Genomic DNA, 27,278 nt, shown 5'->3' on the forward strand with positions numbered 1-27,278 from the left:
TAAAGATCTGATTAAATATTGGATTGATGAACTGACATCTGCGGAGGTAGAGCTTATCAGGAAGATCAGTACTGCTCAAAATATCGACGAATGCTTAAATCTAATATCTGCCATCAAATCCAAAATACTTTTATATTATGCTGAAGAGCTCACTTCCAAGTATATACAATATCGGTCAGATATTTTTGAACTTGGGGAACAAACAGGGAAATTTCTGGCCAAACGTATCAAACAAAGAGATGTGACGAATGGCATCAGCAGGATAAAGGACACGCAAGGTCAAATAGTGGATACCCCGCAAGGAATACTAAAAATATTTCATAATTTTTATAGCCAACTCTATACAGCTGAAGAAGAAGCTGCCACTGGCAGCACTGTGGCATTTTTAAATGGAATAGCCACGGTAAAAGTTACTTTGGACCAGAATGACATTTTAACTACCCCAATTACATGGGATGAAATTGAGGCCGCGATTTTATCTCTAGCCTCTGGCAAACCAGTTGGACCAGACGGAATTCCCCTTGAGTTTTTTAGGGTATTTCGGCAAACGCTGAAACCTATTTTAATATCTTTATTCCAGATTGCTCAATGGGGACTGACTCCCAAATCTTGGCGAAAGAACACGATTATAGTGTTTAAGAAAAAGGGAAAACCGGAGCTTAATCCAGGTTCTTATCGGCCGATCACACTCATTACGGCTGATAGCAAGATATATGCAAAAGTAATTGCTTCTAGGCTTTGTATGGTTATAACCCCATTAGCATCTCTTAGACAACACTGGTTTATCCCGGGAAGAGATACCACAGATCATGTCAAAAGTACAATTGCCCTTTTTGACTGGGCGCAGGCCACGGGATCCCCGCTTGGGATGATCCTGTTAGACGCCGAAAAAGCATTTGACAGGGTCTCCTGGCGGTTCCTGTGGTCTGTTTTGCATTGGAAGGGATTTACCCCTGAATTTATTCAAGCTATTCAAGCTCTGTATACATCGCCAGTAGCAGCTATTTGCATAGATGGACAAAACTCACAAACACTTAATATTACCAGGGGCACCAGACAGGGCTGCCCCTGTTCTCCATTACTATTTTCGCTTTATATTGACCCCTTTTTAGAAAAACTTGAAAGGGAAATGAACATTGAGCACGTAATTGTGAATAATATCCCTTATAAAATAATGGCCTATGCTGATGACATAGCGATTTTTACTAGCAATTTAAGGCTCGCTCTTCCTACTGTGGGTATCTGTGTAAAACGGTTTGGTGAAATTTCCAGCTATAAACTGAACGTGGACAAAACGCACTGTCTACATTCAGATAAATCCCGCCCCTCGGAATTTACAATAAGGTACAGGGTCAGACTGATTTGCATATGGCCATGTCTGAACTGGGGTGGCGGAGTGAGCTAAAGAATGATGATGGATTAAACCCAGATCAATTGACTGGGGGTGAGTGCTTGCAATGTTCAACACTCTGTTTATCATCCCCTTTTGTTTTGTTTTTGTTCGCCCTTAGTTGGCAGGGTTTGCCCAGACGTGGGTCCCTTGCTCACTTTGCCACTGGATTCAAGATAGCCTGGCTGATGAGGGTTATGAACCCGAAACCGGTCCCAGGATGCTTGTTTCTGGTCCAGGGAAGACATGGCTTGGCAGTTCGGGCTGGACTGTTCCCATGAGGCGCAGGGTAAGACTGATTTGCATATGGCCATGTCTGAACTGGGGTGGCGGAGTGAGCTAAAGAATGATGATGGATTAAAAACCAGATCAATTGACTGGGGGTGAGTGCTTGCAATGTTCAACACTCTGTTTATCATCCCCTTTTGTTTTGTCTTTGTTCGCCCTTAGTTGGCAGGGTATGCCCAGACGTGGGTCCCTTGCTCACTTTGCCACTGGATTCAAGATAGCCTGGCTGATGAGGGTTATGAACCCGAAACCGGTCCCAGGATGCTTGTTTCCGGTCCAGGGAAGACATAGCTTGGCAGTTCGGGCTGGACTGTTCCCATGAGGCGCAGGGTCAGACTGATTTGCATATGGCCATGTCTGAACTGGGGTGGCGGAGTGAGCTAAAGAATGATGATGGATTAAAAACCAGATCAGTTGACTGGGGGTGAGTGCTTGCAATGTTCAACACTCCGTCCATCATCCCATTTGGTTTTGCTATTAAAAATAATAGAGCACGTGAAATTCCATTTTCTGAGTTGTCTGTATAAGGATGCTTAAGGATGTTGTCCTAAAAAATTCACTAACTTGCAACCATTTTCTTAAAATTTTCTTTGATGTGCACCCCCAGTAAACCTTGCTTGGCACACCAAAAATGTGTTGAAATATGTCAAGAGAACCTTTTAAAAACCTATGACTTGTTAGGTCATTAATGTAGAAAAATGCACTTTTGGGACAAAGTTTTCATTTTTTCTTTGGATGAGAACCTCCTCACCCCATTATCCAAGAAGGAAGTCAGAAGTGCTTGCTTGGTCTAGCAGCTCTGTGCAGTCGCGACTCTCCATTTTCAAAGATTTCCAGCCCCCATTAGTTGGTGCAGCAACCCCTACATTGGGACTGTGAGATGCAGGAAATTGTCTTTCGTTTTGCACTCAATCTCAGAGATATGATCTCTTTTGTGAAATTAAACTCAGGTAAATCGGAATTTATTCAAGTGTAACTTGAGTTTATTAACCGTTGTTCAAAGTTAATGAAGTCAAAGAATTGTATTCATTCTTTATCAATGCATCATATATCCAACTGCCCAATGCATTTCGGGCTTTTTTTAAGCCCTTCTTCAGGGGCGGTACTCTGAAAGGATAAGGTATAGGGTTCAGTATATATATACATTTTATAAACACTCAATGGAAAAGAACAATTTTTATCCAAACAATTATACAGTAGATTTTGATTGTAACAAACATGGTTATGTTGAAACAGTATTAAAAGTAATACGTTCGTAATGAGTAAAAAAACACAATACCAGTGTTGGTAATTACCAAAATGGAGGTACACTAAGTAAGTAAAAAAATTAAATGAAAAAATGAAAATGCCATATAGGACAAAGTAATTTGATTCTCCCGGGTTCAGGAGAACCTATACATCACCATACCAACTGTAAGTTTGATCTTCCGTTACTTGTCAGATAGTGATTGTATTCTTTTAAAAGGCCCCACGCTGTATGTATTTTTGTTACCCACACCACCATCTAGATTTTTCTCTTCATTTCGTTTTTACTTTTTCCTACAATTTTGGCAAAAACACACCACATTACTTTGTCCTATATGGCATTTTCATTTTTTCATTTAATTTTTTTACTTACACTACCACCCAAACTTTCTTGGTCCATTTCGGCTTCACTATTTCCTATGACCTTGGTAAATGCACATCACAGTATGTTGTTTTAACATGTAAAACAAGTGGATATTTTCACATCACTTTGATGTGTAGTGTACCTCCATTTTGGTAATTACCAACACTGGTATTGTGTTTTTTTACTCATTACGAACGTATTACTTTTAATACTGTTTCAACATAACCATGTTTGTTACAATCAAAATCTACTGTATAATTGTTTGGATAAAAATTGTTCTTTTCCATTGAGTGTTTATAAAATGTATATATATACTGAACCCTATACCTTATCCTTTCAGAGTACCGCCCTTGAAGAAGGGCTTAAAAAAAGCCCGAAATGCATTGGGCAGTTGGATATATGATGCATTGATAAAGAATGAATACAATTCTTTGACTTCATTAACTTTGAACAACGGTTAATAAACTCAAGTTACACTTGAATAAATTCCGATTTACCTGAGTTTAATTTCACAAAAGAGATCATATCTCTGAGATTGAGTGCAAAACGAAAGACATTTTCCTATTCAGGAACGTGCTATCATTATCTACGATTTGAATTCCCTACTCAGGGGGATTAATTTGTTTGCACCAACTAATTTTGCTTAAAATATTGACCTGGAGAAATTTTGAGTGCGCAACTTCTGTTCTAACTTTTCAGATGCAGGAAATTCACATTGGTAAGTCATAACTCACATTTTTAATGTGGACTACTGAATAAAATAAACCTGCTCCAACGCATAATAAAACATATACTAACCACTTCTTTAGGAATTAACTAGCACGACAATCCAGGAATTAATGCGATGAAGTAGCACGACAATCCAAAAATGAATGCGATGAAGTAGCACGACAATCCAAGAATTAATGCGATGAAGTAGCACGACAATGCATGAATTAATGCGAGGTACACTGATGCCTAGTCAAATATTATTCAAATACTTAATGAACAATAATTAAAACAAAGCAAAGTCCTGAAAGAGTTTAGAAGCAAATATTACCATGTCAATAGCTTTGCTGAAATTTCTATAAAAGAACCCATGTAGCGAGTTAAGAAATGTCCTTAGTGGTATGGCCTTAAGGAACCCCAATCAGTCCTATGCATCCTCTCATAGCTTTTTTGAAAGATATACAGTGAAATATTCAAGACACTCCCTCAGGAATCCCCTGCATTAGGATAAAGCTCCATCTTAATTGCATGGTGCTCATTAGACTTTGCAATAACTGTTATTTCAGTCTAGAAATGTTTGAAGTAGAGGGTAGTAGCCTACTGCTCCTTGATTCATGATCACCTTGATTGCTTTTGTACCCACAGGTACAGCTATCACTTCCAATTTGCATTCATGGGCACATGTAGTGCTGGTTCATTAAAGGTGTTGTGAGGGGTGTCATCCTGAAATGTGTTTCCCTCTGTGAAATAAATAAATGCGCTCAACTGGCCCTATGCCTTATGTGATAGTACTCAAGAAATAACATCACATAAATCGACGAACTTGCAATTTAATAACAACAATAGGTAATAACTAGCATTACGGTGTGTAACAGCATTGCATTGTAGTTTGTAAAATGCAACAACTCATCTCACAACATAAACTAAAGATGTGTGTTCATGGCTCATAAAAGTAAGTGCTAGTCCACTTGGCAAAATCACAATCTTTGAAAATCTTTTTGGTGCAAAGTTTTCACTGGACACACAAATGGGTCATTTGATAAATTGCAAAATCAATATGAAAGGATAGCTAGTTGTGTTTTTTAAAACCTTGAAACACACTCAATAATCGCCTTAGATTTGCTCTACAGCCATCAGCGAAATGTTTCCTAGTCAGCTCATCAGATGTGGGTATAGTATTTGTGAGAGCATTTTCTTTTCTGGATGGGGCTGGAGCAGGGGAATCCTTATTGGTGTCAATCACTGCCACATTTTCTGGATATTAACTTGAAATAAACTTACAAAATGAACTTTAGTTGGAGCAATGTACACATCCAAGGTTACCCGCAAAATCCGCCTCGAGAAGGGTCCCAGGTAAACTTTGGTCAGCCTAGAACTATACGCTGATATAAGATATGAGTTTATTTTAGTTTCAATATACTAATAAAGCTCCTCGTGTTGCCAGAATGCCCTTTTGGGGCGATGAAGATTTTGCATAATATTGCACAGGCCAACATGAAACCTCTAAATAGATTTGGAAGGCCTATGCTTTAATTGTTTATAAAGAAATACACTTCCTGGTTGTACACAATTTCCTCTGGGACAGTGAAGCACATACTGCGCCCACCTTCCTCCATCCCAGATCCAGTGTGGGAAGAAAGCTAATCCCGCCTCACGCCAAAATCTGCATTTCAAAATGAGTGGCCAAGCCAAAGCTAAATATTGGAGTGACAGCGGCATCAATGAGATAATTCATGGGGAAACGCAGGGCAAACCACCTGCTCCGTGACATCTTGGCGTGGGAGGGAGGGGGTGTCGCCGGACCCCGGGGCACTACGTGCAGCTCTATTTATCCCGAACATGTGCCCAGATTGAGTGCGGGGGCTGCTGAAGCCCCAGGCAATGGAAGGATGAGATGAGGGAACCCTTTCCCGTGGTCTCTGGACACGTTTTGCAGCCAAGGTTGCGTTTCTGCTGAGTGCATCACAAAACGACACTACCGCATCTCTGCGTGGAAGGACTCAAGGCAGCTGAGGAGAACAGGGCCTGCCCACAGGGTCCATGCGAGCTCAGCTCGGTGGCTACTAGTGCCGGTGCCGGCACGGGTGCCAGAACGAACATTGGAATAGGGATAATAAAAGGATTATTTCACACATAGATTAGCAATAATCGCTGCGCCGGAGCAGGCAGACCGTGACAAAGACATCTGACTGTCGTACATTCTGAATATTTTGCAGGCGTGAAAATTAACATCCCGGAAGACCAGAGGACAGAAAAGAAAAAGGCGTGTATGCAGTATGATCATACGGAGGACACGATGGCTGTGCTTTGTGACACCCCCTTGGTGTCCCACCCCCAGTACATGCTGCAACTGGAGGCCCTCGGTTCACAAACACTAAACCCACTCTCCCGGCCGCTACTCCCCCAATTGCATGTCGGTTCGCAGCGTGAGTCCTCACTTCCATTTCTAAATAAAGACTCTGCAAGTATTAACCCTTACATCCCCGGGGGAGCTCCTCCGACTGCTGTACCACTGCGGTATTTTCGTGCTCTCTCGGTTAGAGGCGGCAGTGTGATGGTATGCGCCCGTCTTTCAATGAAACAACACTAGATAACAATAGCAGTTAACAGTTCGTGCAATAGCTTTATGGAGGGAAGCGTTCTGCAGATAGTCATACATTGCCCATTGGCTCTGCTTCCACGAACACCCAACCAAAACATCTACAAATAGACTCAAGAAACTGATGCCCGGCTACGCATGTGCAGACTGGCATTGTGCATCAAATGCAAGGAAGGGCAGAAGCACAAATGCACACTATCTCCCACATTGTGCCACAGTGCACAGCCACCAGGAGAAACGGAAAGCCACAAATAGATAGCACTGCTGTCAATGCGTCGCTGCGAACATGTAAGTGAGCGGTTATACATTGGATTACGGTAACTGAGAGGCAACCTTTGAAATTATAGGCACAAATATGACCCATTTAGCAATATCTAAAAGCAGTGTTTTTTTACAATCTTGCCACACAGGTGAAGCCAACAATCATAAAAAGGTCAACCAATTCCTTTAGAACGAACGAACATCTATCTATCTATCTATCTATCTATCTATCTATCTATCTATCTATCTATCTATCTATCTATCTATCTATCTATCTATCTATCTATCTATCTATCTATCTATCTATCTATCTATCTATCTATCTATCTATCTATCTATCTATCCTTACAAATCTGGGCCGTACACAATACATTGCATATCAATTCACATCTCCATAAACATACATCATTGTAAACATGTAGCTATTAAATAATGGTCCCATCTCTGTGCACTCGCGCATTGTGTACAGCAGACCCGGCGAGATTGAAAAAGGATGCATTTGTCTCACATGCCGAGATCACCCGGGAATCTCACACTGACATGTCCTTTCGTTCTACACGAGTTGTGAGCAGAGGGGCTTATCTGTGCGATGAAGGATGAGGGCCCTGCCAAAGGAATCATACCCCACCGGAGCCTACCTGCAAAGAACATGCATTACTACTTTGAGACAGCGAGAGACAAGGATCGCAGCGAAAGGCTGTAACTGCAGAGAGCTGCCCCTTACCTTGATAAATATGGTCTGTGCAAAATAAGTCATACTCCAACCCGCGCGCGGATTTCACATTCCCCAGATGTTGTTGTTGGCAATTTCCCGCAGGATCTCCCCGAAGGTGTCCGGGCTTCTATTCCCGTAGCCCCTGGTATACCCGGCAAAATGCATGTGTGTGGCAACCCCCGTCAGAGACGCAGCCCAGCCAAGCACCGACAACAGCTGCTGTTACGCTGTAATGCTGCGCACTCTCTCTCCTCCTCCCACCCTCTGCGTCTATCTGGGTACCAGACAGCTGCAGCCAACCACAGACTGCTCCTCACAATCGTTCTGGCCACCAGGCCCCCGCCCTCCCCCCGGCCCCTCTCTCCTCACACACATCCCGCTCTCTGCCCTGCTTCGGCCTCCCTTTACCCCTTTGCCATCCTTCCTGTCACAAAGGTTTGTCAGCCTCCCGCCGCCCCCTCCCTGATTCCAGTCGCTATCTGCCCGTATCAGTTGCTGTCCCCACGGCGTGTCTATTATCTAAGGCTGCCACACAAAGGAAGTCAGTCAAGGGTATGAGGGGAGGCCTGCCACATATACCTCCCCTCTGCCACCACACCAGCGCACTGTCACACCTGCCTCCCCGCCAATTAGAATCCCTCTCCCGTGCGCTCCTATGACAGCAGCGCTCGTCTCCTAACAAAGAAATGTGGGAAACTCTGGTGGGGGGGGGGGGGGGGGGGGAGAGAGGAGGGGGGCCAGCGGCGTTCCCTGGAAGCTATTTACAGAGAAGCAGTCACGGCTCGTGCTTGCCCTCGGACGGGACAGTAACTTCTGTCCTTGGATTACTATTTTGTAGCTGTTAAGAGAGAGGAAGGCTGCAGAGGCGGAATGCGCACGCACAGCCCTCACCGTGTTTATCTTTATAGGAAGCCAAAGGAAAGAGCAATGCGCAAAATCATGCAAGAGAACTCAGTATTATAAACAAATATAAACTTAGTACAGTGAAAGGACTTTTGTTGATGTAGCGCATCGTTGTCTGAGCTTCTAGGTGCTGCATTGACCATGACACCTATATTCATGTGCTTGCAATGTTATGAGGCTCACCCGCACCACCTAACCAATGACGATTGGAACGTCCCATGTTAGTGATTTCAATAATATGTAATAGATTCACGCTGTAACAAGAATGTTCATAAATAATATGCAGATATTGGTGTAGATCTGAGAAGACTTCTTCGATTTCTGGGTCGGTCAGGAGTTAGTCGTCAGTATTGGGTCTGGGCATGGTAGTTACTGCTTGTACAGATGAGTCATACGATTGGCAGCCTACATATCACGGTAAAAGTAGCTCAAAGCAATCTGTTTACTCACTTTCTTTCAGTCTTACCCAAATCCAAGCACAGCCAAGGCTGAACAACTCTGCTCTTGACTATGTTTCCCATTATAAGTATTCACTTCACTGCCCTTCACCAAGCCCTTAGAACTTTCAGTGAGATATCTGTGAAGTCATTCAAAGACTGCTGTAAATCTTTGTGTGTGTCTCTGAACATCTTATGGTAGAGTGAGATCAAACATATTCGATAGTACATCCTTTACGTGGTTATAGGACTCTGCTACCTCCTCATCTAGAGTTAGGAGTAAATCCCTCATGTTGAAGGCACTGACCTCCATAACAATACTATCCAGTGCTTTGTCCACCCTGTGCATTCCCAATGCCCTCTCATAAGAAGCAATTCTTTTGTCAATGTCACTATCCCCCACCCCCACCACAAATCTAGGCACACCACCTTTTTTGCAACCTAGGGAGTGACACCTCCCCTGGGGGCACCTCACCCTTGCTGCCACCATCTTATTAGGACTTTAGGGTCATATTATCAAGACAGGCAATAAAATTATCGCCGCTTTAGCGGCAGAAAACTGCTGCTAAAACGACGATAATGGGCTTGATAATATGCTCTATGGAATTCCAATTGAAGCCCATGTTAGATGTCCTTCACATCTGTAGCTGACAGACCATTTCTCAGGGCTGAGGTCTTTGTGGTAATCCTTCTTCTTGGACAATCTCTGGTCAACTTCAGCCCCTTCTGTTTCTCATGGTTTTCATGCTGAGGCTCCTCAGTGCAGACAGATCCAGGTTTCTAAAAGACTTAAGGTGCAATCATTGGAAAAAACAAAATGAATTAAAACAAATGCAAATGACTCCATCAAAGACCTTATGCAAATTAACAATCAAAAATATTTTTTTCCTGTCTATTGTGTAGAGGTTCTTTTTTTATTTTGACATTTAAAAGTGTATGGAAACTGTTAAAAATAAGCTCTGTATTCCACCACTGAGCACCAATGTAAGAAAATCGGTTATTAGTTTGGGTTTCCAAAATACTTAAGGTGCAAACGAATCACTGACATAATATCGACAGACACAATATCGACGTACATTTTTATCGATACAAAATTATCGATGACAATAATATCGACACTACATACTTATTTAGAAAACAACAATAATATCTAAACCATAATATCGTACTTCAAATATATTGCCATCAAAAATATCGTACACATTATTGTTTTATAAAATATTGAACATCATTTAAACACATACACTATGTCTATAATATCAAACACAAGCATATCGACAGCAAAAATATTGTTATTTTGTAATTATCGACTTGCCAAAACTTGAAATAACATACAAAATTAAACTTCATAAATTCAAATAAACACCTAAACATACATTACATATCAAATCAAATGGAACACATATTTTTTTACAAGAATAAAAACATAACAAAAATGAAACTATAAAATACACTATTTAAAAATTTAATACACAAACACTTTCAACATATAAAATAATTATCTTCCACTTCGTATATAGTATAACACACAAACAAATATTTGTAAACAGAAAAAGAAATTTTAAAAAACAACAGACTCTTAATTAGCGTTTTCCATGTAAGGAAAACAAATTGCAAAACAATTCAAAAACTATAAATAAACCAATGAAAACACACAATATTGAAACCTACCAATGAAATTAAACTAACAATTTACAAAACACTATAAAAAGCACCAATTATTACTCTTAATTTACACCTCAAACAAAGAAGCCTAAAGAAGGCGAAACTCTTCTGGTTTTCACCAAATTCAAGAACATCATCAACCCAAAACATCTATAAATCTACTAAAAGTAAGTAAAATAAAATATACTAAATAACACTTAACGTAATGTTCTGAAAAAATTAACTTGCATTCTCAAATAAATAGTTTATATCTTTTTTCTATTTCATATTTCTTCTACAGACGACTGAAACACAATAACAAAATTACAGAGGATACCCTTAAAATAATCTACCTACTAAAGTAAGTATTGTTCAAAATGCATTAAGTAAACCTGTAAAACACCCAGCCAAACCCAAAATCCATCCCCAAAAGACACAACCCACCCCATTTCAAAATGCTGTATGTCAAATACTAATATCTGCTATTTTTCCCCCAGAATAAAAAACAACTTCAGTATATTTAACACAGAAGAAAAGAAAACATCATTTTCAAACATCTAGTTACAAAAGTATATTATTAAAAATGTTTTATTTTTAAAGATTATCATCTATAACAATAACTTTAATATTTCTTATATGTATTTATTATAGATTTCTCAACATCACAATGACAGAAGGGGCACAATTCATTACATCACAAAAAGGCAAAATGTTATTGTGTTATATGGGATATGTGTACACCCAGGAGAAACAAACTAGACTTAAAGTGAATTGGAAATGTTCTAAATATTGTTCCAATAAATGTTATGGGTGTGCTATTACCAGAGAAGCAACTGTACTATACACCAGGGAACATAATCACCCTCCTAATGTTACAGAGATTGAAGTAAGGGGTGTACTAGAAACTATTAAAGAGGCTAGCACGAGCTCTCAAAGACCAACAAGTGCAATTCTAAAAGAACAGCTGCCTACCATCCCCAAAGAAGCAACTGGACAAATGCCATCAATTGCTTCATTAAAAAGGACAATAACACGTACAAAAAGGGCAACAACAACTCCCACACCAAGTCATAAAACTTTTGATGAAGTAATAATTACCCCAGAACTGTCTATTACTTACAATAAGGAACCATTTATTCTCTACGATAATAAAAGTAATGAAAAGAGAATAATAATGTTTGGTACAGCACTCAATTTAGTAAAACGTCAGTAAGCTGAACTAAGGATGATGGATGGTACTTTCTCAATATGTCCCAAACCATTCTTTCATCTCTATAGTAACCATGGAATATATCATAATTGCAACATTTCCTTTATTTACGCCTTGCTGCCTAACAAACACAATGCAACGGATATGGAAATCCTAAATAAAATTAAACGGGAGAGCAATGATTATTTCCCACAAAAAATTATTATAGATTTTGAACAATCTATGATAAATGCTATACTCAGAACATACCCACATACCTCTATTCAAGGGTGTTATTACCATTGTAATCAATGCTTATGGAGGCACCTCCAAAAATCTACCCTTAGTATAGAGTATGCAACTAACACAACTTTTCAATTTCAAATTAAAAAACTAATTGCATTAGCCTATGTACCTGTAACAGATGTTGCAGAACATTACAATTTACTACTAGAAAGACCTTTTTATCAACAACATGAACAACAATTAATTCCACTCCTCGACTATTTCGAGGAGACCTGGGTGGGAAGATTACTTAGATCTGGCCATAGGCGACAACCCAAATTTTTAAATTCCCTGGTGGAACGTATATACTAGCACACTTAACCTACAAGCTAAAACTAATAACGCTGTTGAAGGATGGCATAATGCCTTCCAACGATCAACAGGAAGAGTGAGACCAACACTACACAAACTAATAACATCACTACAAAAAGAACAAAGCTATCAGGAACTCCGAAAGGAGCAATCTATCACACAACTAAAACCAAAAACTTCTAAACAAACAAAACAAATGTACCAATACCTTCAAGAGCAGGTTAAACTATATCCTAGTACAAGTGGCCTAGAGTACATAGAAATGATTGCACAAAGCCTACTATAACATATCCATAAATATTAAATTAATAACACATTTCTTTTACTTCATAGCTGTATATAAAAATTATTAGTTATTATGTAACAATTTTAATTAATGTGTGTAATATATTTTTACAGACATTAATAGTATATGTGAGAAAATAAAATATAACAATAAAACATAACATTATTTACCTCCCAGAATTAAATAATTTTCTTTAACTTACCATACTGGTTTTCTTGATTCAAAATGCCGCATCTTGTAAAATAATCTGGAGAGGTTTGAAGAAAATATCCTTAAAATGTTTCCCCAATAAAAAATGTAAAAATACAGCTGTCGTAAAAATTTTATCCTCTATCGATAAATCCACAATCTGGAAACCATCAAAAACTCCAAAATAATTTAAGAAAATGAAACGCTCCAGGAAAACCGAAAAAGTATGTAAGTGTACATAAAATATTACTTTGTAAAACTATTATACACTTCCATAATAAAAAAACGCAATCTTCCGTCTGCCAAAACTTCTTTAAATTAAAACCTAGCAAATAAACATAAAAACATTCCCACCCCCACAAAACAACACATAATTCACTTAATAACATTACTACTAATATTGTACTATCAAATTAAACGCATTAAACACTTTAATTTTTACCTTTCTGACTGGGCCTCTATTACGTAAATCAAGATAAACAGTCTATACCAAACTATCGCGAATAAAACATCATTCCATCAATCACATCTCTCTAAACACTCTAAATCGACTCTAACTACCTTCAAAATAACTTTAAAATATAGTTAAAGTAAAGAAATTAAATCTTACCTTGCTCAACGTGAAGCAGCTTCCAACCGCGAGCTTCTCCTCTTCCAAATGACCCAAAACAACAGCGTGAGGTTGCAAAATAGAAGACCCAAACAAATATGGCAGCTCTAAACATAGCACATTAATACATTTTAATTAATAAAAATTTGTTTACACATATTATAAATGTTATTGTATTTAATTTAATGACTAAAAAAAATATATTATAATTTAAAATGTATTGCATTACTTTAAAACTTAGTAAAATTATAATAATACATATTATAACACACATAATAATTATTATAACCCCATAAAATGCTAAATATCTTTAAAAAATAATTTGTAAACTGTACGACATTTTTTATGTTATTATGAAAATATACATTATCGAAAGAAATTACAATGTTAAACATATGTAATCATTATTAATATTAATATTTAATATATTAATATTAGTAATTAAAATGTACTATATAGGGGCCGATTCCGGTCTGGGTCGGAAGGGCACCGAACGCGATCCTGCCGGAAAAACTACGCACCGAACGCGTGTTTTTCGCCCGACACGTATAGCTGTACGAGCGAGCAAGTACGATGCGAGCTACATGAAATTCACCGACCGACTCGTTTCCGGGTCTGGACCACTCCATACGTCTCGGTCATAAGCTAACCGTGGCGTGCAATGGATGCGATTCACGACCGAGCCAGTACGATGCACGCGTCGGACAGCCTGTGCGAGCCGGAGTGTCCGGCTCGCAAATTGTACGGGTGGTTGCCTTTGGGGGTCCGCGTCGGACCCCCTGTCACCCGCATCCCTATTAGAGGTGGGCGGAGTTTGCGAAAGTGACTTTCACAAATTATCGCGAAAATGTTAAAAATCTCCGCAAACACGCGGAAATATCGTGAAGATGCAGAAGTTTTTTTCCCGCCCGTTCGCGGTATTTTCTGTGTGGTCGCGGCTCGCCAACTTACCCATGTGGTTGCTCGCGGGCGCGGCCATCTTGTTTTCACTCTTCTCACGGTGCATGATCGCGAGAAGAAAGACATAATCGCGTGACCAATGACATTACTGAGGGCGCGAACTGTTGCGAGACAGCGCAAATGGCTACCAACAATCCAACATCTCGTGGAGAACGCGACCGGATCGGGAAAACTTGTCGGCGAACGCGGGGATTCAGGTAAGGCAATCGCGCGCGCGCGAGAATGTATTATTTTACAGCGCGAGCAAGAAACAAATTATCGCTAAGCTGCGGAATGCGGAAATGTTGACATTTTCGCGCTCTCCGCGGAATGCGAAAATGTCAAATTATCGCAATTTCCGCGAGCGGAACGGAAATTTAGCCCAGGCTTATGACTCTGACACAGGGGGAGACCGATGGATCTCCCCAACACAGGCATGTACGGTGCGGATGGCACCGATGCGTACTCCCTGTAGGGGGGGCACTTGTCCGCGACGTACCCATTCAGTCAATGGGAGCCCATGTACGCGTCATATGACCGGCTCCAATTGACTTCTATGGGAGTCCGACCGAACCGAGTTCGGCAGCATACGGCCGCATTGTACTCGCTCGGTTGGACCGCAGGACTCCGGCTCGGTCGGAAAACACTCCGGATCTGGCTCGGTCAGAGTGCTTTCCGAACTGAATCAGAATCTGCCCCATAATTGTAAAAAGAATAAAATAATGTTTACTTCTCTCAATTGCATTATGTTTAAAATGAATTTTCTTAAAATATTCACAATATATGTGATAATATGAAAAAATATTAATAAAACGAAACGCTTATTGACAATATTTTCTAAAAGTATGTTATATTTAAAAATGTATAATACTTTTGCAAATGTACATGATGTATCAAAAATTAATTCACAAATATATTAAAAAATTAAGCCATGTACTGAAATATGTATAATTTATTTTTGTTCTATAATTTATTAATAAATATTTTTATATTATTTCTGCAATAAAGTATAATTAATATTTTGTCATTTATTGTTTTTATATGTAATAAAACATGTTACTTACATTCACATACTATTTTTTCTACATAATAAATATTTTCCAAAATTATTATGTCTATTTTATTGTCTACCATTTCGTATTTTATAAATCCAATTGTTTTTATATATATTTATATAAATTATAATGTATTAAACAATGTATCATACTTTATATGTTATTCTTTATTAATTTCATACACAAGTTTTTTAAATGTATATGTTTATAATAATTAAAAATGTATATACACGTTTTTAATATTTTCTAATTGTAATTCGTCCAACATTTCGTTAACAACTCCACTTTACATAAATACAATTTACATACTAAACACTAAACATAATTAATTTACTATTCCCACTCCAGTCAAAATTAAATTGAGATAGGTGCTGGACACTGAACTTAATTAATTTACTATTCCCACTCCAGTCCAAATTAAATTGGGGTAGGTGTTGGACACTAAACTTAGTTAATTTACTATTCCCACTCCACTCAGTAGTAAATTGAAATAGGTGCTGGACACTAAACGTAATTAATTTACTATTCCCACTCCAGTCAGGATTAAATTGGGGTAGGTGCTGGACATTAAACTTAATTATTTTACTATTCCCACTCCAGTCAGGATTAAATTGGGGTAGGTGCTGGACAATAAACTTAATTAATTTACTATTCCCACTCCAGTCAGTATTAAACTTAAATTGAAATAGGTGCTGGGCACAAAAATTAATTAATTTACTATTCCCACTCCAGTCAGGATTACATTGGGGTAGGTGCTGGACACAAAACTTAATTAATTTACTATTCCCACTCCAGTCAGGATTATAGTTGGGGTAGGTGCTGGACACTAAACTTAATTAATTTACTATTCCCACACCAGTCAGTATTAAATTGAAATAGGTGCTGGACACTAAACTTAATTAATTTACTATTCCCACGCCAGTCAGGATTAAATTATGGTAGGTGCTGGACACTAAACTTAATTAATTTACTATTCCCACTCCAGTCAGGATTACATTGAGGTAGGTGCTGGACACTAAACTTAATTAATTTACTATTCCCACTCCAGTCAGAATTAAATTGAGATAGATGCTGGACACTAAACTTAATTAATTTACTATTCCCACTCCAGTCAGTATTAAATTATGGTAAGTGCTGGACACTAAACTTAATTAATTTACTATTCCCACTCCAGTCAGGATGATATTGGGGTAGGTGCTGGACACTAAACGTAATTAATTTACTATCCCCACTCTAGTTAGAAATACATTGAGATAGGTGCTGGACACTAAACTTCATTAATTTACTATTACCCCCAGGTCCCTCCTCGTCCCCGTCATACTGATTAGTGAGATAACCTATCTCCTTGACAGAAAAAAGAAAAGCAGGAATGCTGGTACACCCCTCCTCCTCCCCACTGGGAGTACATAAGCGTACCTAACCCAGCATTACTCCTGTTCTTTTTTCTGTCTTCCGACAGTATGAAGTGGACCAGGAGCCTGGAGGCACCTGGGGCTTACCTGTTGCTGGGCTCCGGTTTTGGGTTTGTGCTGGTGTTCTTGGTCTCCCCCCCTGCCGGGCTTGGGGGGAGCCATGTTGGCGCTTCCTGGCGGTTCTTCTGTTCCTGGGGACGTCTCCCTCCTGCTGGTGGTGTCCTGGCCGCGTCTTCCATGTTGCTGGGCATGTTGGGGTCGTGGCAGTTCCTGGATCTTCTCTGGGAGTGCGGCGGCCTCCGTGTGGTTGGGGCGCTTGTTTCCGGGGATTGCCTGACTTCCTTTGTTTGGAGCAGGAAGTCAGGCGTTTCTTTGATGGCGGCTGGCAGCGGTGGCGTGGGGTGCTTGCCGGCCCTGTTTGTGAGTACCGCATAGCGTTTTTTTACTATTTCTACTGCCCTAATTTCTGCTTTTCGGTGCATTTCTTTTTGGCCGTTTGGGGGTGAAGTGCTGCAGTGTTCTGTGCCGATTTCAGCTGTGCCTTTCTTCGCATATTTGGGCTGCCTCCACTTGGAGTCTTCTTCTTTCCTGTGGTCCTGGGCTACAGGTGGGCTGCCTGGCTTCTGTGCTTGGGTGGCCTGCGGTCCTGCTCCTGTGGTGGCTTGCTGGGCTTCAGGGGCCTTTGGTCTTGCTCCTGTGGTGCCTGGTTGGTCTGCGGTCCGGCACCATGGGTAAACATGCCAAGAAGAGCAGGCATGTGGATGTTTCCTCTTCTGCCTCGGATTCGTCTTCCTCTTCTCCTTCTCCTCCACATTCCGGGCGTCGTTCCCAGGGTGGTGATGCCAGACTGAAGAGGCTCATTAAGGAGACTTTGATGGAAATGGGGGGTGCTCCCCGGTCAAAGTCTTCAGGTCGGGCTCCGCCTCCTTCTTCTTCTTCTTCTGAGTCTGAGGATGAATGGTTGGGGGGCGATCTGCTGAAGGGCAAGTATGTCGACAAGGACATGTTGCCGGACTTGTTGGGGCATGTGAAGGCTAATATGGGGTTTCCTGCTGATGATGCCCCGAGTACTTCTGGGAGTCCCTTGCTTTGCCAGTTCCAGTGCTCTGCTCCTGTGGTCATGCCGGTTCATCCATGTGTCAGGGAGGTGCTTGACCAGGAATGGAAGGATCCGGATCGCATTCTGCTCCTTCGATTGATAGCTAAGCTCTATCCTCTTCAGGATATGGCTAGGGACTTGCCGGACTCTGTTCCTGTGGATTCTTTTGTGGCCAGTCTCGTTGGGCACACTTCTTTGGCTGAGGATACGGTTGTGCGGGATCCAGTGGACAAGAGGGTGGACGCTTCCATGCGGAAGGTTTATTCTGGTTCTCATCTGGCGCTCAGGGCTGGCATTTACGGGACTTATGTGGCTCAGTCTCTGCTTTCGGACTTAAAGTCCTTGTATGGGTCTATGGATGATGCCACTGATTGCTTAGGTCTTCTGGCTCGTGTGGAACGACAGGTTCAATTTCTGTTTGACATTTCTTTCGACATTGTGCGTGCCTCGGCCCTCTCTGGGGGTGCTTGTGTGGCTGCTCGTCGTAAATTGGTTCTCAAAGACTGGAAGACTGATTCGGCCCAGAAGTCTGCTGCTCTGCGGTTGCGCTTTCAGGGTTCTATGTTGTTTGGTGAGGAGTTGGAGGGCAGGTTATATTGTCTGTTTCAGGAGAAGAAGCATTCTTCCTCTTTCAAGCAGGCTTCTGCGGTGCCAGCTTTCTCTAAGCCTAAACCGTTCTTCGGTCTTTCATCTCGCAGGCAGTTTACCAGGGGCAGGGGTCGTTTTCAGTCTGGGAAAAGTCGTGACAAGAAGGCGAAGTCTCCTTCTGCGAAGCCCCGTTCCTGACTGTCTGGGGGCGGCCGGTGCCGGATCCTTGGTCGGAGGTCATCTCCAGTTCTTTCTTCCAGCCTGGATGTCCTCCTGTTCAGACTTGTTGGTGCTGGACATTGTCCGATTGGGGTACCTCTTGGAGTTTTCGGCTTCTCCTCCAGACTCGGGGGTCCGTCCGGCTCCCTGGCCGTATTGTCCGTTCAAGCGGGTGGAACTGATTCTGGAGGTCAGGTCTCTGCTGGACAAGAGGGAGGTACAGGTGGATCGCCCAGGGGAGAGGGGTCGGGGGTTTTACTCCATCATTTTTCTGGTCCCCAAGGTGACGGGGGGATTTGTCTTGTCCTGGATCTGAAAGCCCTGAACAAGTATGTGCTATGGGTTCCGTTCAAGATGGAGACTCTCCAGCGGGTGATTCCCCTGGTTCCCCGGGGTCATTACATGTGCACTCTGGACCTTCAGGATGCCTATTATCACGTTCCGGTCCACCCCCTCTCTCGTCCATTCCTGAGGTTTTATCTTCAGGGTGTCCATTACCAGTTCCAGGTCCTGCCTTTCGGCCTGCGGTCGGCCCCCAGGGTGTTTACGAAGGTGGTGGCTCACTTGGTGGCTTACGTGTATCTTCAGGGGTGATGGTTTACCCATATCTGGACGATTGGCTCCTTCATGCTCCCTCCGAGGTTCAGTTGTTGAGGGATCAGGGATTGGTGTGTTCAGCCTTGGAGGCCCATGGGTTCCTGTTGAATCTCCCCAAGTGTCAGCTTCTGCCGTCTCAGGACCTGACTTTCATAGGGGCTCATTTCCGCACGGATCTGAATCGGGTCTTCCTGCCGGTTGCTCGTGCGGTGACCTTGTGTTCCCTGGCTCATCGGTGTCTGGTGGGTCGGTCCTTCCCGGTCCGTCTTTGGCTGCGCCTTCTGGGTCTGATGGCGGCTACGGTGTTCACTGTGCCTTGGGCGCGTTTCCATCTTCGGCCTCTTTGGTCTTACCTGTTGGCTCTGTGGGATCCTTTGTCTCTGGATTTGTCTCTGTTGGTTCCGGTGTCTCTGTCGATCCTTCCTGCTCTGCGCTGGTGGACTTTGTCGGACAATCTGGCTAGGGGCTTGCCTCTGCAGTCTCCTCCTCCATTGGTCCTTACAATGGATGCCAGTGCGTTGGGGTGGGGGGCGACTTTGGGGTCAGAGTTCCTTCAGGGTCGTTGGTCACTATTGGCGGGTCGGCGGCCTTCGAACTGGCGGGAGTTGTCTGCTGTGTCTCGGGCGGTCATGGGGTTTCGGAGCCTTCTGTTGCACCGCCATTTGTTGGTTCGGTCGGACAACACTGTGACCGTGGCCTACTTGAATCATTAGGGGGGTATCCGGTCTCAGTCCCTGAATGCGGTGGTTTCCCCGTTGTTTTGCTGGGCGGAGGGCCATCTCTTGTCTCTGGCGGCTGTGCATGTCCGGGGGGTGGACAATGGGGTGGCAGATGCCCTCAGTAGGTTTTTTCCCGCCTCTATGGAGTTGGCCTTGACTCCGGTGGCCTTTCGTTTGGTGTGCGTGAGGTTTGGTCTTCCCTTTCTGGACCTCTTTGCTTCCCGGCTCAATGCTCTATTTCCCCGCTTCTACTCCCGGGTTCCTCAGGAGGGGTCTTGGGGGTTGGATGCCCTGACCCTCCCTTGGCCTTCTCGCCTGCTGTATGCCTTTCCTCCCCTTGCTCTGATCTCTCGGTTTCTGTCTCGGCTGGTGATGGAGGATCAGAGGTGGTGGTGGTGGTGCCCTTCTGGCCCCACCGGTCGTGGTTTCCCACTCTGCGGTTGTTGGCGGTTCAGGGTCCTTGGTTCTTCCCGTTCCCTCCGTCTCCCTTGCGGTCATCTTCGATGTTGTCCCTCCGGCGGTTTCGGCTGTCGGTTTGGAGGTTGAGAGGCAGGGGTGGAGGAATAGGGGTCTCCCCGAGCATTTAGCTTTGGCTATTCAGCGGTCCCGGAAGCCTTCTACTCTTCAGTCCTATGGCAGGCATTGGGGGAACTTCGAGCGTTGGTGTCTCGGTCTGGCATTGTCTCCTTTGGTTTGTCCTTTGCCTGATGTTCTTCCGTTCCTTTGGGTTGGGTTTGAGAAAGGTTTGTCTGTCTCGACTCTGCGGGTCCAGTGGGCTGCTATTTTGGCTTTCCGTGCCCCTTGGGGGAAACTGCTTGATGTCGATGATCTGGTTTCTCATTTGTTGCACAGTTTTACGATCTCGCGTCCTGTGGTTCGGCCTTCTTTTCCTCTTTGGGACCTCCCTTTGGTTTTGCGGGCCTTGGTGGCTGCTCCTTTTGAGTCTTCGGAGGAGGTTGATTTGAAGTTTGTCACTTTTAAAGTAGTTTTTTTGGTGGCTATTACTTCTGCGCGTCGCCTGGGGGAGCTGGGGGCTTTGATGGCTCGGGAGCCTTTTCTTTCTTTTTCTGCGGATGAGGTTGTTCTACGTTTGGATTCCTCTTTTGTTCCTAAAGTTTCCTCCCAATTCCATCGTTCTCAGGAGCTGGTCTTGCCTACTCTGTGTTCTGCTCAGGTGGATCAGGACGACCTTCCCTGGTCCTTGCTGGATGTTTGCCATGCCTTGAAGGTCTATGTGGACCGTACCCGTTCCTTTCGGCGTTCTGACTCCCTGTTTGTTTCCTTTGGGGTGGTCTCCAGAGGTTGCCGGGCTACCACTTCCTCCATTGGTCGTTGGTTGAAGCAGGTTATTATGTTGGCCTATTCCCTTGCGGGCTCTCCTCCTCCGGCTGGGGTTCAGGGGCGTTCTACGCAGGGGGGTGGCTGCTTCCTGGGCGGAAGTGGTGTGTCCCTTTCTGAGATTTGTAGGGCCGCTACTTGGGCTTCTGTAATACCTTTGTTAGGAATTACCGGATTCAGAATGTTCTGGGGGATGATGCTAACTTTGGTTTGGGGGTACTTCGGGCTGTGTGCTCCTGATCCCCCTTTTCTTCTTTGCAACTGTGCTGTTTTCTAATAAATTACTGGGTTTGCTATGGCTCTGTGTCCTGGTGGTTTGTTGGGTGATGATGGCTGGTTGCTGCTTGGGTATTCTCACTAGTCAGTATGAAGGGGACGAGGACAGGAGGGACTTGGGGGTAATCTCCTATTACTTACCTTCATCTTCATTACTCCGGGTCCCGTTGTCCTCGTCCCCTTCATACCATCCCTCCCGGGCTTTCCGGCCCTCATCTGGGACTTGGTGGTTCAGGAGGAATGCTGGGTAAGGTACGCTTATGTACTCCCAGTAAGGAGGAGGAGGGGTGTGCCAGCATTCCTGCTTTTCTTTTTTCTGTCAAGGAGATAGGTTATCTCACTAGTCAGTATGAAGGGGACGAGGACAACGGGACCCAGAGTAATGAAGATTACCGGTAAGTAATAGGTCTTCCCACTCCAGTCAGAATTAAATTGGGGAATATGCTGGACACTAAACTTAATTAATTTACAGTTCCCACTCCAATAAGTAATAAATTGAAGTAGGTGCTGGATATTAAACTTAATTGAGTATTTTCACTCCAGTTACTATCAAATTAAGTAGTTCTTGTTAATTACATTAAATTAACTTACTAATCACATTACATTTAAATTATAAATTATATAAATAATAAACTATACACTAGATTACTTGAATAATAACACTAGAAACAATATAACACTACAAAACTTGTATGTATAATAGATATCACATAATTTAATAATTTTTAAATTACTTCAGTTGTATAATAACTATAAAATAAACATCCCAATATTAAAAATATAACTTAAAAAAGTAAATAGTTTATCAAAATGAAATATTGTACTTTTATATTTTTAAATCTATTCAATATATTTGATCTATAACACAGCACACCCTTCTACCCCTTAAACACAGTTTCACTCTCATTAAAATGTACAATGTAAATAAAACGTTTCTTTAAAATTTAAATTCCTTATTTATGACTTTGACATAAATATTGAATCATTATTTAAGAGCACTCCCCACCCCTTATCCCCTATATACCCAACATCCCACTCCTAAAAATAATAATTCTAAATTATAAATATAGATTTTTAAAATAAAGTTCTACATTTTAAATTATTAATAGATATTTACACATATTTTTAAAAAACTCCCCACCCTCATCCACTATAAATCTAACATCCCACTCCTATATAATAATTCTAAATTCAACATTTTAATTTTAAAAATAATTTTCTAAATTTTAAATTATTAATATATATCAACTCATATTTTTAAAAAACTCCCCACCCTTATCCCCTATAAACCCAACATCCCGCTCCTAAAAAAATATTTCGAAATTCGAAATTTAAATTTACAAATTAAATTTCTACATTTTAATTTATTAATGTATATTGACACATATTTTTAAAACACTCCCCACCCTTATTCCCTATAAACCCAACATCCAGCTCCTAAAAAATATGCTACACATTTTTTTTTTAACATTATTTAAATATTATACTTTTACAAACACATAAAAAAAGCATATATCATACTATGTCGATATTTTCACATAACAATATTTTAACAATCAATATTAAATAGTTCGATAGTTTTCATTACACTTAAAAAACAATATTTTTGACATTGATATTCAGGACATCGATATTTTATAACTCCGATATTTAAAACTCGATATTTTTGTTAGTCGATATATAAATATCGATATTTTGACTGCTCACCAGTGCAAGCATTGGAATTAAAAATACATTTTGAATTAAAACAAATAGAAATGACTCAATCAAAGATCTTATGCCAATTACCAATCAAAAATAATTGTTTGCTGCCCATTGAGTAGAGTTTTTAAAAATGTATTTTGACCTTTAAAAGTTAATGGCCACTCATAAAAATAAGTTCTGAATAACACAGCTGAACACCTATGTAAGAAAATTCATTATTAGTTTGCATTGATGTAAGTCCTTCCAAGGTTATAAGCCCAAAAACGTATGAGATCCAACACACAAGTTCAATAAATAAACCTGGGCTCGACCCCTACTCTCTCTTGCACTGAGAAAATAGGACTAATTTATGGAACAGTGTTCACTAACAAATCAATTAAAAAGTATACATGTAACACAGTAGAAATCCCACAGCTATTTTTAAAATTAGAGAACATTTTAATTAGAAAAGTTATACAAAAAGGATTTAAATCTAAAAAGAGGAACAAGAGATACTAATTGTTAATGTTTCAGGGCAAAAAGGTGGCAGGAAAAAGTAAAGCACCAACCAAGTCACTGTTCACAGTTGGCCAGGACCTAGGCTTGATTTCAGGGACACCATGATGAAGTGAAAACTAGATATACCAAGAAAGTTGTTCTGATCAAAGATTTTACCATCTGACCTAGTCTCTGAAATGGAACTCGAAATCCAGCAGTGGGGCATGTTAGAGGCACACCGCGTTGTGCCTGCCACCTTGTTCACGCCACTGTAGGGGCACCTTAGTCTCTGTTTTGGAAATCAAAAACTTCCAATGGGAGAAACCTGGGAGCTGTAGCCAAAGAAGCCCTCTCGAAATCTGATACCTTTGCCATGAGGTTCTGCTGAAGCTCCAGAAGTTTTGGAAGTTCAAACATTTGATGGCCCAACTTTTCAGACTTTCTGAAGCAAATACTTCTTGATCTGTTCTCATTGTTCCAGGATCTTTGGGACTGAATCAAAAAGAGGATACCAACAAGGTACATTCCAGGTACAGTTGCTACTGGCCAGCCTATCACTATAGGTAAAGGGCCTTTTACAGCTTCTTATGTCCCTGTAGCAACACAAGGTGTCAGCCTACTGATCATTCACTTTCCAGACCTGGGTACAAGTGTTAGAAGGTCTAGTCCTACCAGGCCTACACATAGGTCACAGACAGCAGGTCCAGTCCTCTTCTGTTCTTCCACAGGTTGAAAAAGTGTTCTGATGAGCTGATGGTCAGGTACCGCTTTTGTAGGATTCAACAGCCAGTGGGTTGGGATGAATAGTGGCCACTTCCTACCCAAGGGCACAAAGTTTCCAAGGTCAACCAATCCCTTTTTTGCAGCACAACCTGTTTGCCCTAATGCAAACTATCCCTCAATAGACTATTATTGAGGAAACCCTAAGTGTTTGTATTGTTTACACACTAGATACTAGATTTTTAAATAATGTTTAACTGGTTGACCAGTGTTATCCTAATGGGCAGTGTGCATGAGTCATCACCTACCTTCAGGTATATTTTCTCTAGTATTGGTCCCAGCCATTGTACCATGGGTACTAGACAGCTGAATACAATGTAGGAAGGATTGCAATGATGTGTCTTCCATACCCTTTCTTGTTTGAAATATTTTATTGCCATTTTTAGTGATAAGGAAAACAATACAGAGAGGAAAACAAGTGGGGGACGAAAAAATTAAAGAAGTAACTATAAATGTCAAGATATGTACATCAATGGGATATTTATGACATAACAATCCCTTCGAATAGTCAATTCAATTCAATTCAATAGTTCTTTATTCGATGGTTAAAAATCATCATAAAAGAGTACACGTATATACAGTTAAAACAATATTAAATCAATATACAGAACATTGAATGAATCTATCTACATGCAAATAATTCATTGTTCACATACAATCCTCATGAGTGGCTTCCTGAGACTAACAGTTTAGCAAATCTACAGTCTTCATAATTAATACTGGCCTCTGGATACTCTAAGTCTGAGTGCAAATTTCAAAAAACTTATCACCGCACATAATGTTAACGGGTCACTAGCCCTTTGTAAAAAGGTCAATGCCTCCTTGGCTCGAGTAAATCTTGCCTGTTTAAAGATGTCTTTTAAAAATCTACGTCTAGGGATGGTATAAATGGGGCATAAAAGTACAAAATGAAGGGTGTCCTGCGGAGACTTATTGTCGCAGCCGCAGGCACCCTTCTGCTCAATTAATTTACTAAAACCTGCTGGTTCAGCTAATAAATAAGGTAAAAAATTGAGCCTAAAACGTGACATTAAAAACCTCTCTTGAGCATTATAGAGGACACAGAGGTACGGTTCCATCCCAACGGTGGTTTCAAGCCTACTATAGGTGCTCACAGTGGATTTACGCCCTTCTAGTGTACTCCTGGCCGATGCTCTTGATTCCAAGAAAATTCTCTTTAATTTAGGCTTGTCCTGAGCATTGATCAATAAGGGGTTTAAGTACAACTCTTGGTAACCAATATTTTCTAAGGTAGTCTTAACATAATGGATCCATGGAATTTTCAGATGTTTGTCTCTGCCCAGGCAATCTTGTATGATCAGCCTGCTCAGTACAGCATCAGGGTTCGACCATATTTTAATCCAGGCCAGGATTGGTCTAAGCTTGATCAGATCCTCTAAATAGGGTCTTCCAAGTTCTTTATGGGCAATGAAAGCTGGTGTGCAGTTGGGGACTTTCAATATTGAACAAAATATTGTATTTTCTTCACTTTGCAAACCTTCCAAATTTATAAATCCCCATACTTCTGAGCCGTACATAGTTTTTGGGCAACACATTGAGCCGTACAGGTTCATTGTTTGTTCTGGACACCAGCGGCCGACTTTCCTCCCGTAACCAGAGATTGCACCGAATGATGCCACCAATTTCCCACACCTTTCTTGCACAAGAGATGTGAATTTTAAAGACTCATCAAAAAGCACCCCTAGATAAGAGAATGATTGCACCCTTTCAAGTGTGTGGGTGCCAATTCTGTAGGTGAAACGTCCGTGGCTTGTTGCCTGCTGTCATTACATATGATTTTTTAAAATTGACAGACAGGTCTATTGCCTCCATAAATTTGACGAACCCATCAATGAGAATCTGCAAACTTTTCGGGGTCCATGCCAGGAGCACCGCATCGTATGCGTACAACAGCACTGGGATGTTACGTGTCCCTACCCTTGGGCAATCTGTATTTAAATTAATGAGCGATTGTTCCAGGTTATTAATATACAACGAAAACAAAAAAGGGGCTAATATACATCCCTGCCTCACCCCGCTTGTGCAGCTAAAAGGTTCTGTCAATCCCCCGTCTTTGTTGTATCGTACCCGTGCGGAGGTTTCTCTGTGCAATTCCCTCAATATGTAGATTATCCCAGGGTCGATTCTGAGTTGGGTCATCATTACCCATAACTTATTCCTGTTAACATGGTCAAACGCAGCGGCCAGGTCCATGAACCCCAAATACATGGTTTCATTGCTGGTTTTGGTGTACTTTGCTATCAGCATGTATAGGTTCAGGCATTGGTCGCTGGTTGACCTGCCAGTCCGAAAGCCGTACTGGGCATCTGAAATAATATTTTTGTCCTCAGCCCACTCGGTCAGTCGGTTCAGAATTACTCTTCCCAGGATTTTGGCAGTAACATCTATCAAGGAAATGGGACGGTAGCATTGGGGGTCATCTTTGTTGCCTTTTTTAAAAATAGGTACTATGATGGCCGTTGACCAGGACCGTGGTAAACCGACCATTATAGTTGCGTTTAATACTCGAGTTATAATAGGGGCCCATAGATCCACCTGGCTCAGGAACAGGTCTGGGGGGATCCCATCTGGGCCCGGGGCTTTATTTTTGGTAAGACCCTCGATGCCCATTCTGATCTCTTGCAGGGAA

The 27,278-nt window shown here is 41.5% G+C and overlaps 1 protein-coding gene across 5 annotated transcripts in view; it reads right to left on the bottom strand.

Moving 5' to 3' along the window:
- The window catches only part of HECW1 (HECT, C2 and WW domain containing E3 ubiquitin protein ligase 1), a 979,761-nt gene extending 971,959 nt beyond the window's left edge, over positions 1-7,802 (bottom strand). For all 5 annotated transcript variants that reach the window (XM_085607418.1, XM_085607421.1, XM_085607420.1 and 2 more), the window contains exon 1: positions 7,580-7,802. The gene's annotated coding sequence lies outside the window, so the exon portion shown is untranslated. The remainder of the gene's footprint in view (positions 1-7,579) is intronic.
- Between the last annotated feature and the right edge of the window lie 19,476 nt (positions 7,803-27,278).

This window comes from Triturus cristatus, chromosome 5_2 (assembly GCF_964204655.1).
Source record: "Triturus cristatus chromosome 5_2, aTriCri1.1, whole genome shotgun sequence".
Lineage (NCBI taxonomy): Eukaryota > Metazoa > Chordata > Amphibia > Caudata > Salamandridae > Triturus > Triturus cristatus.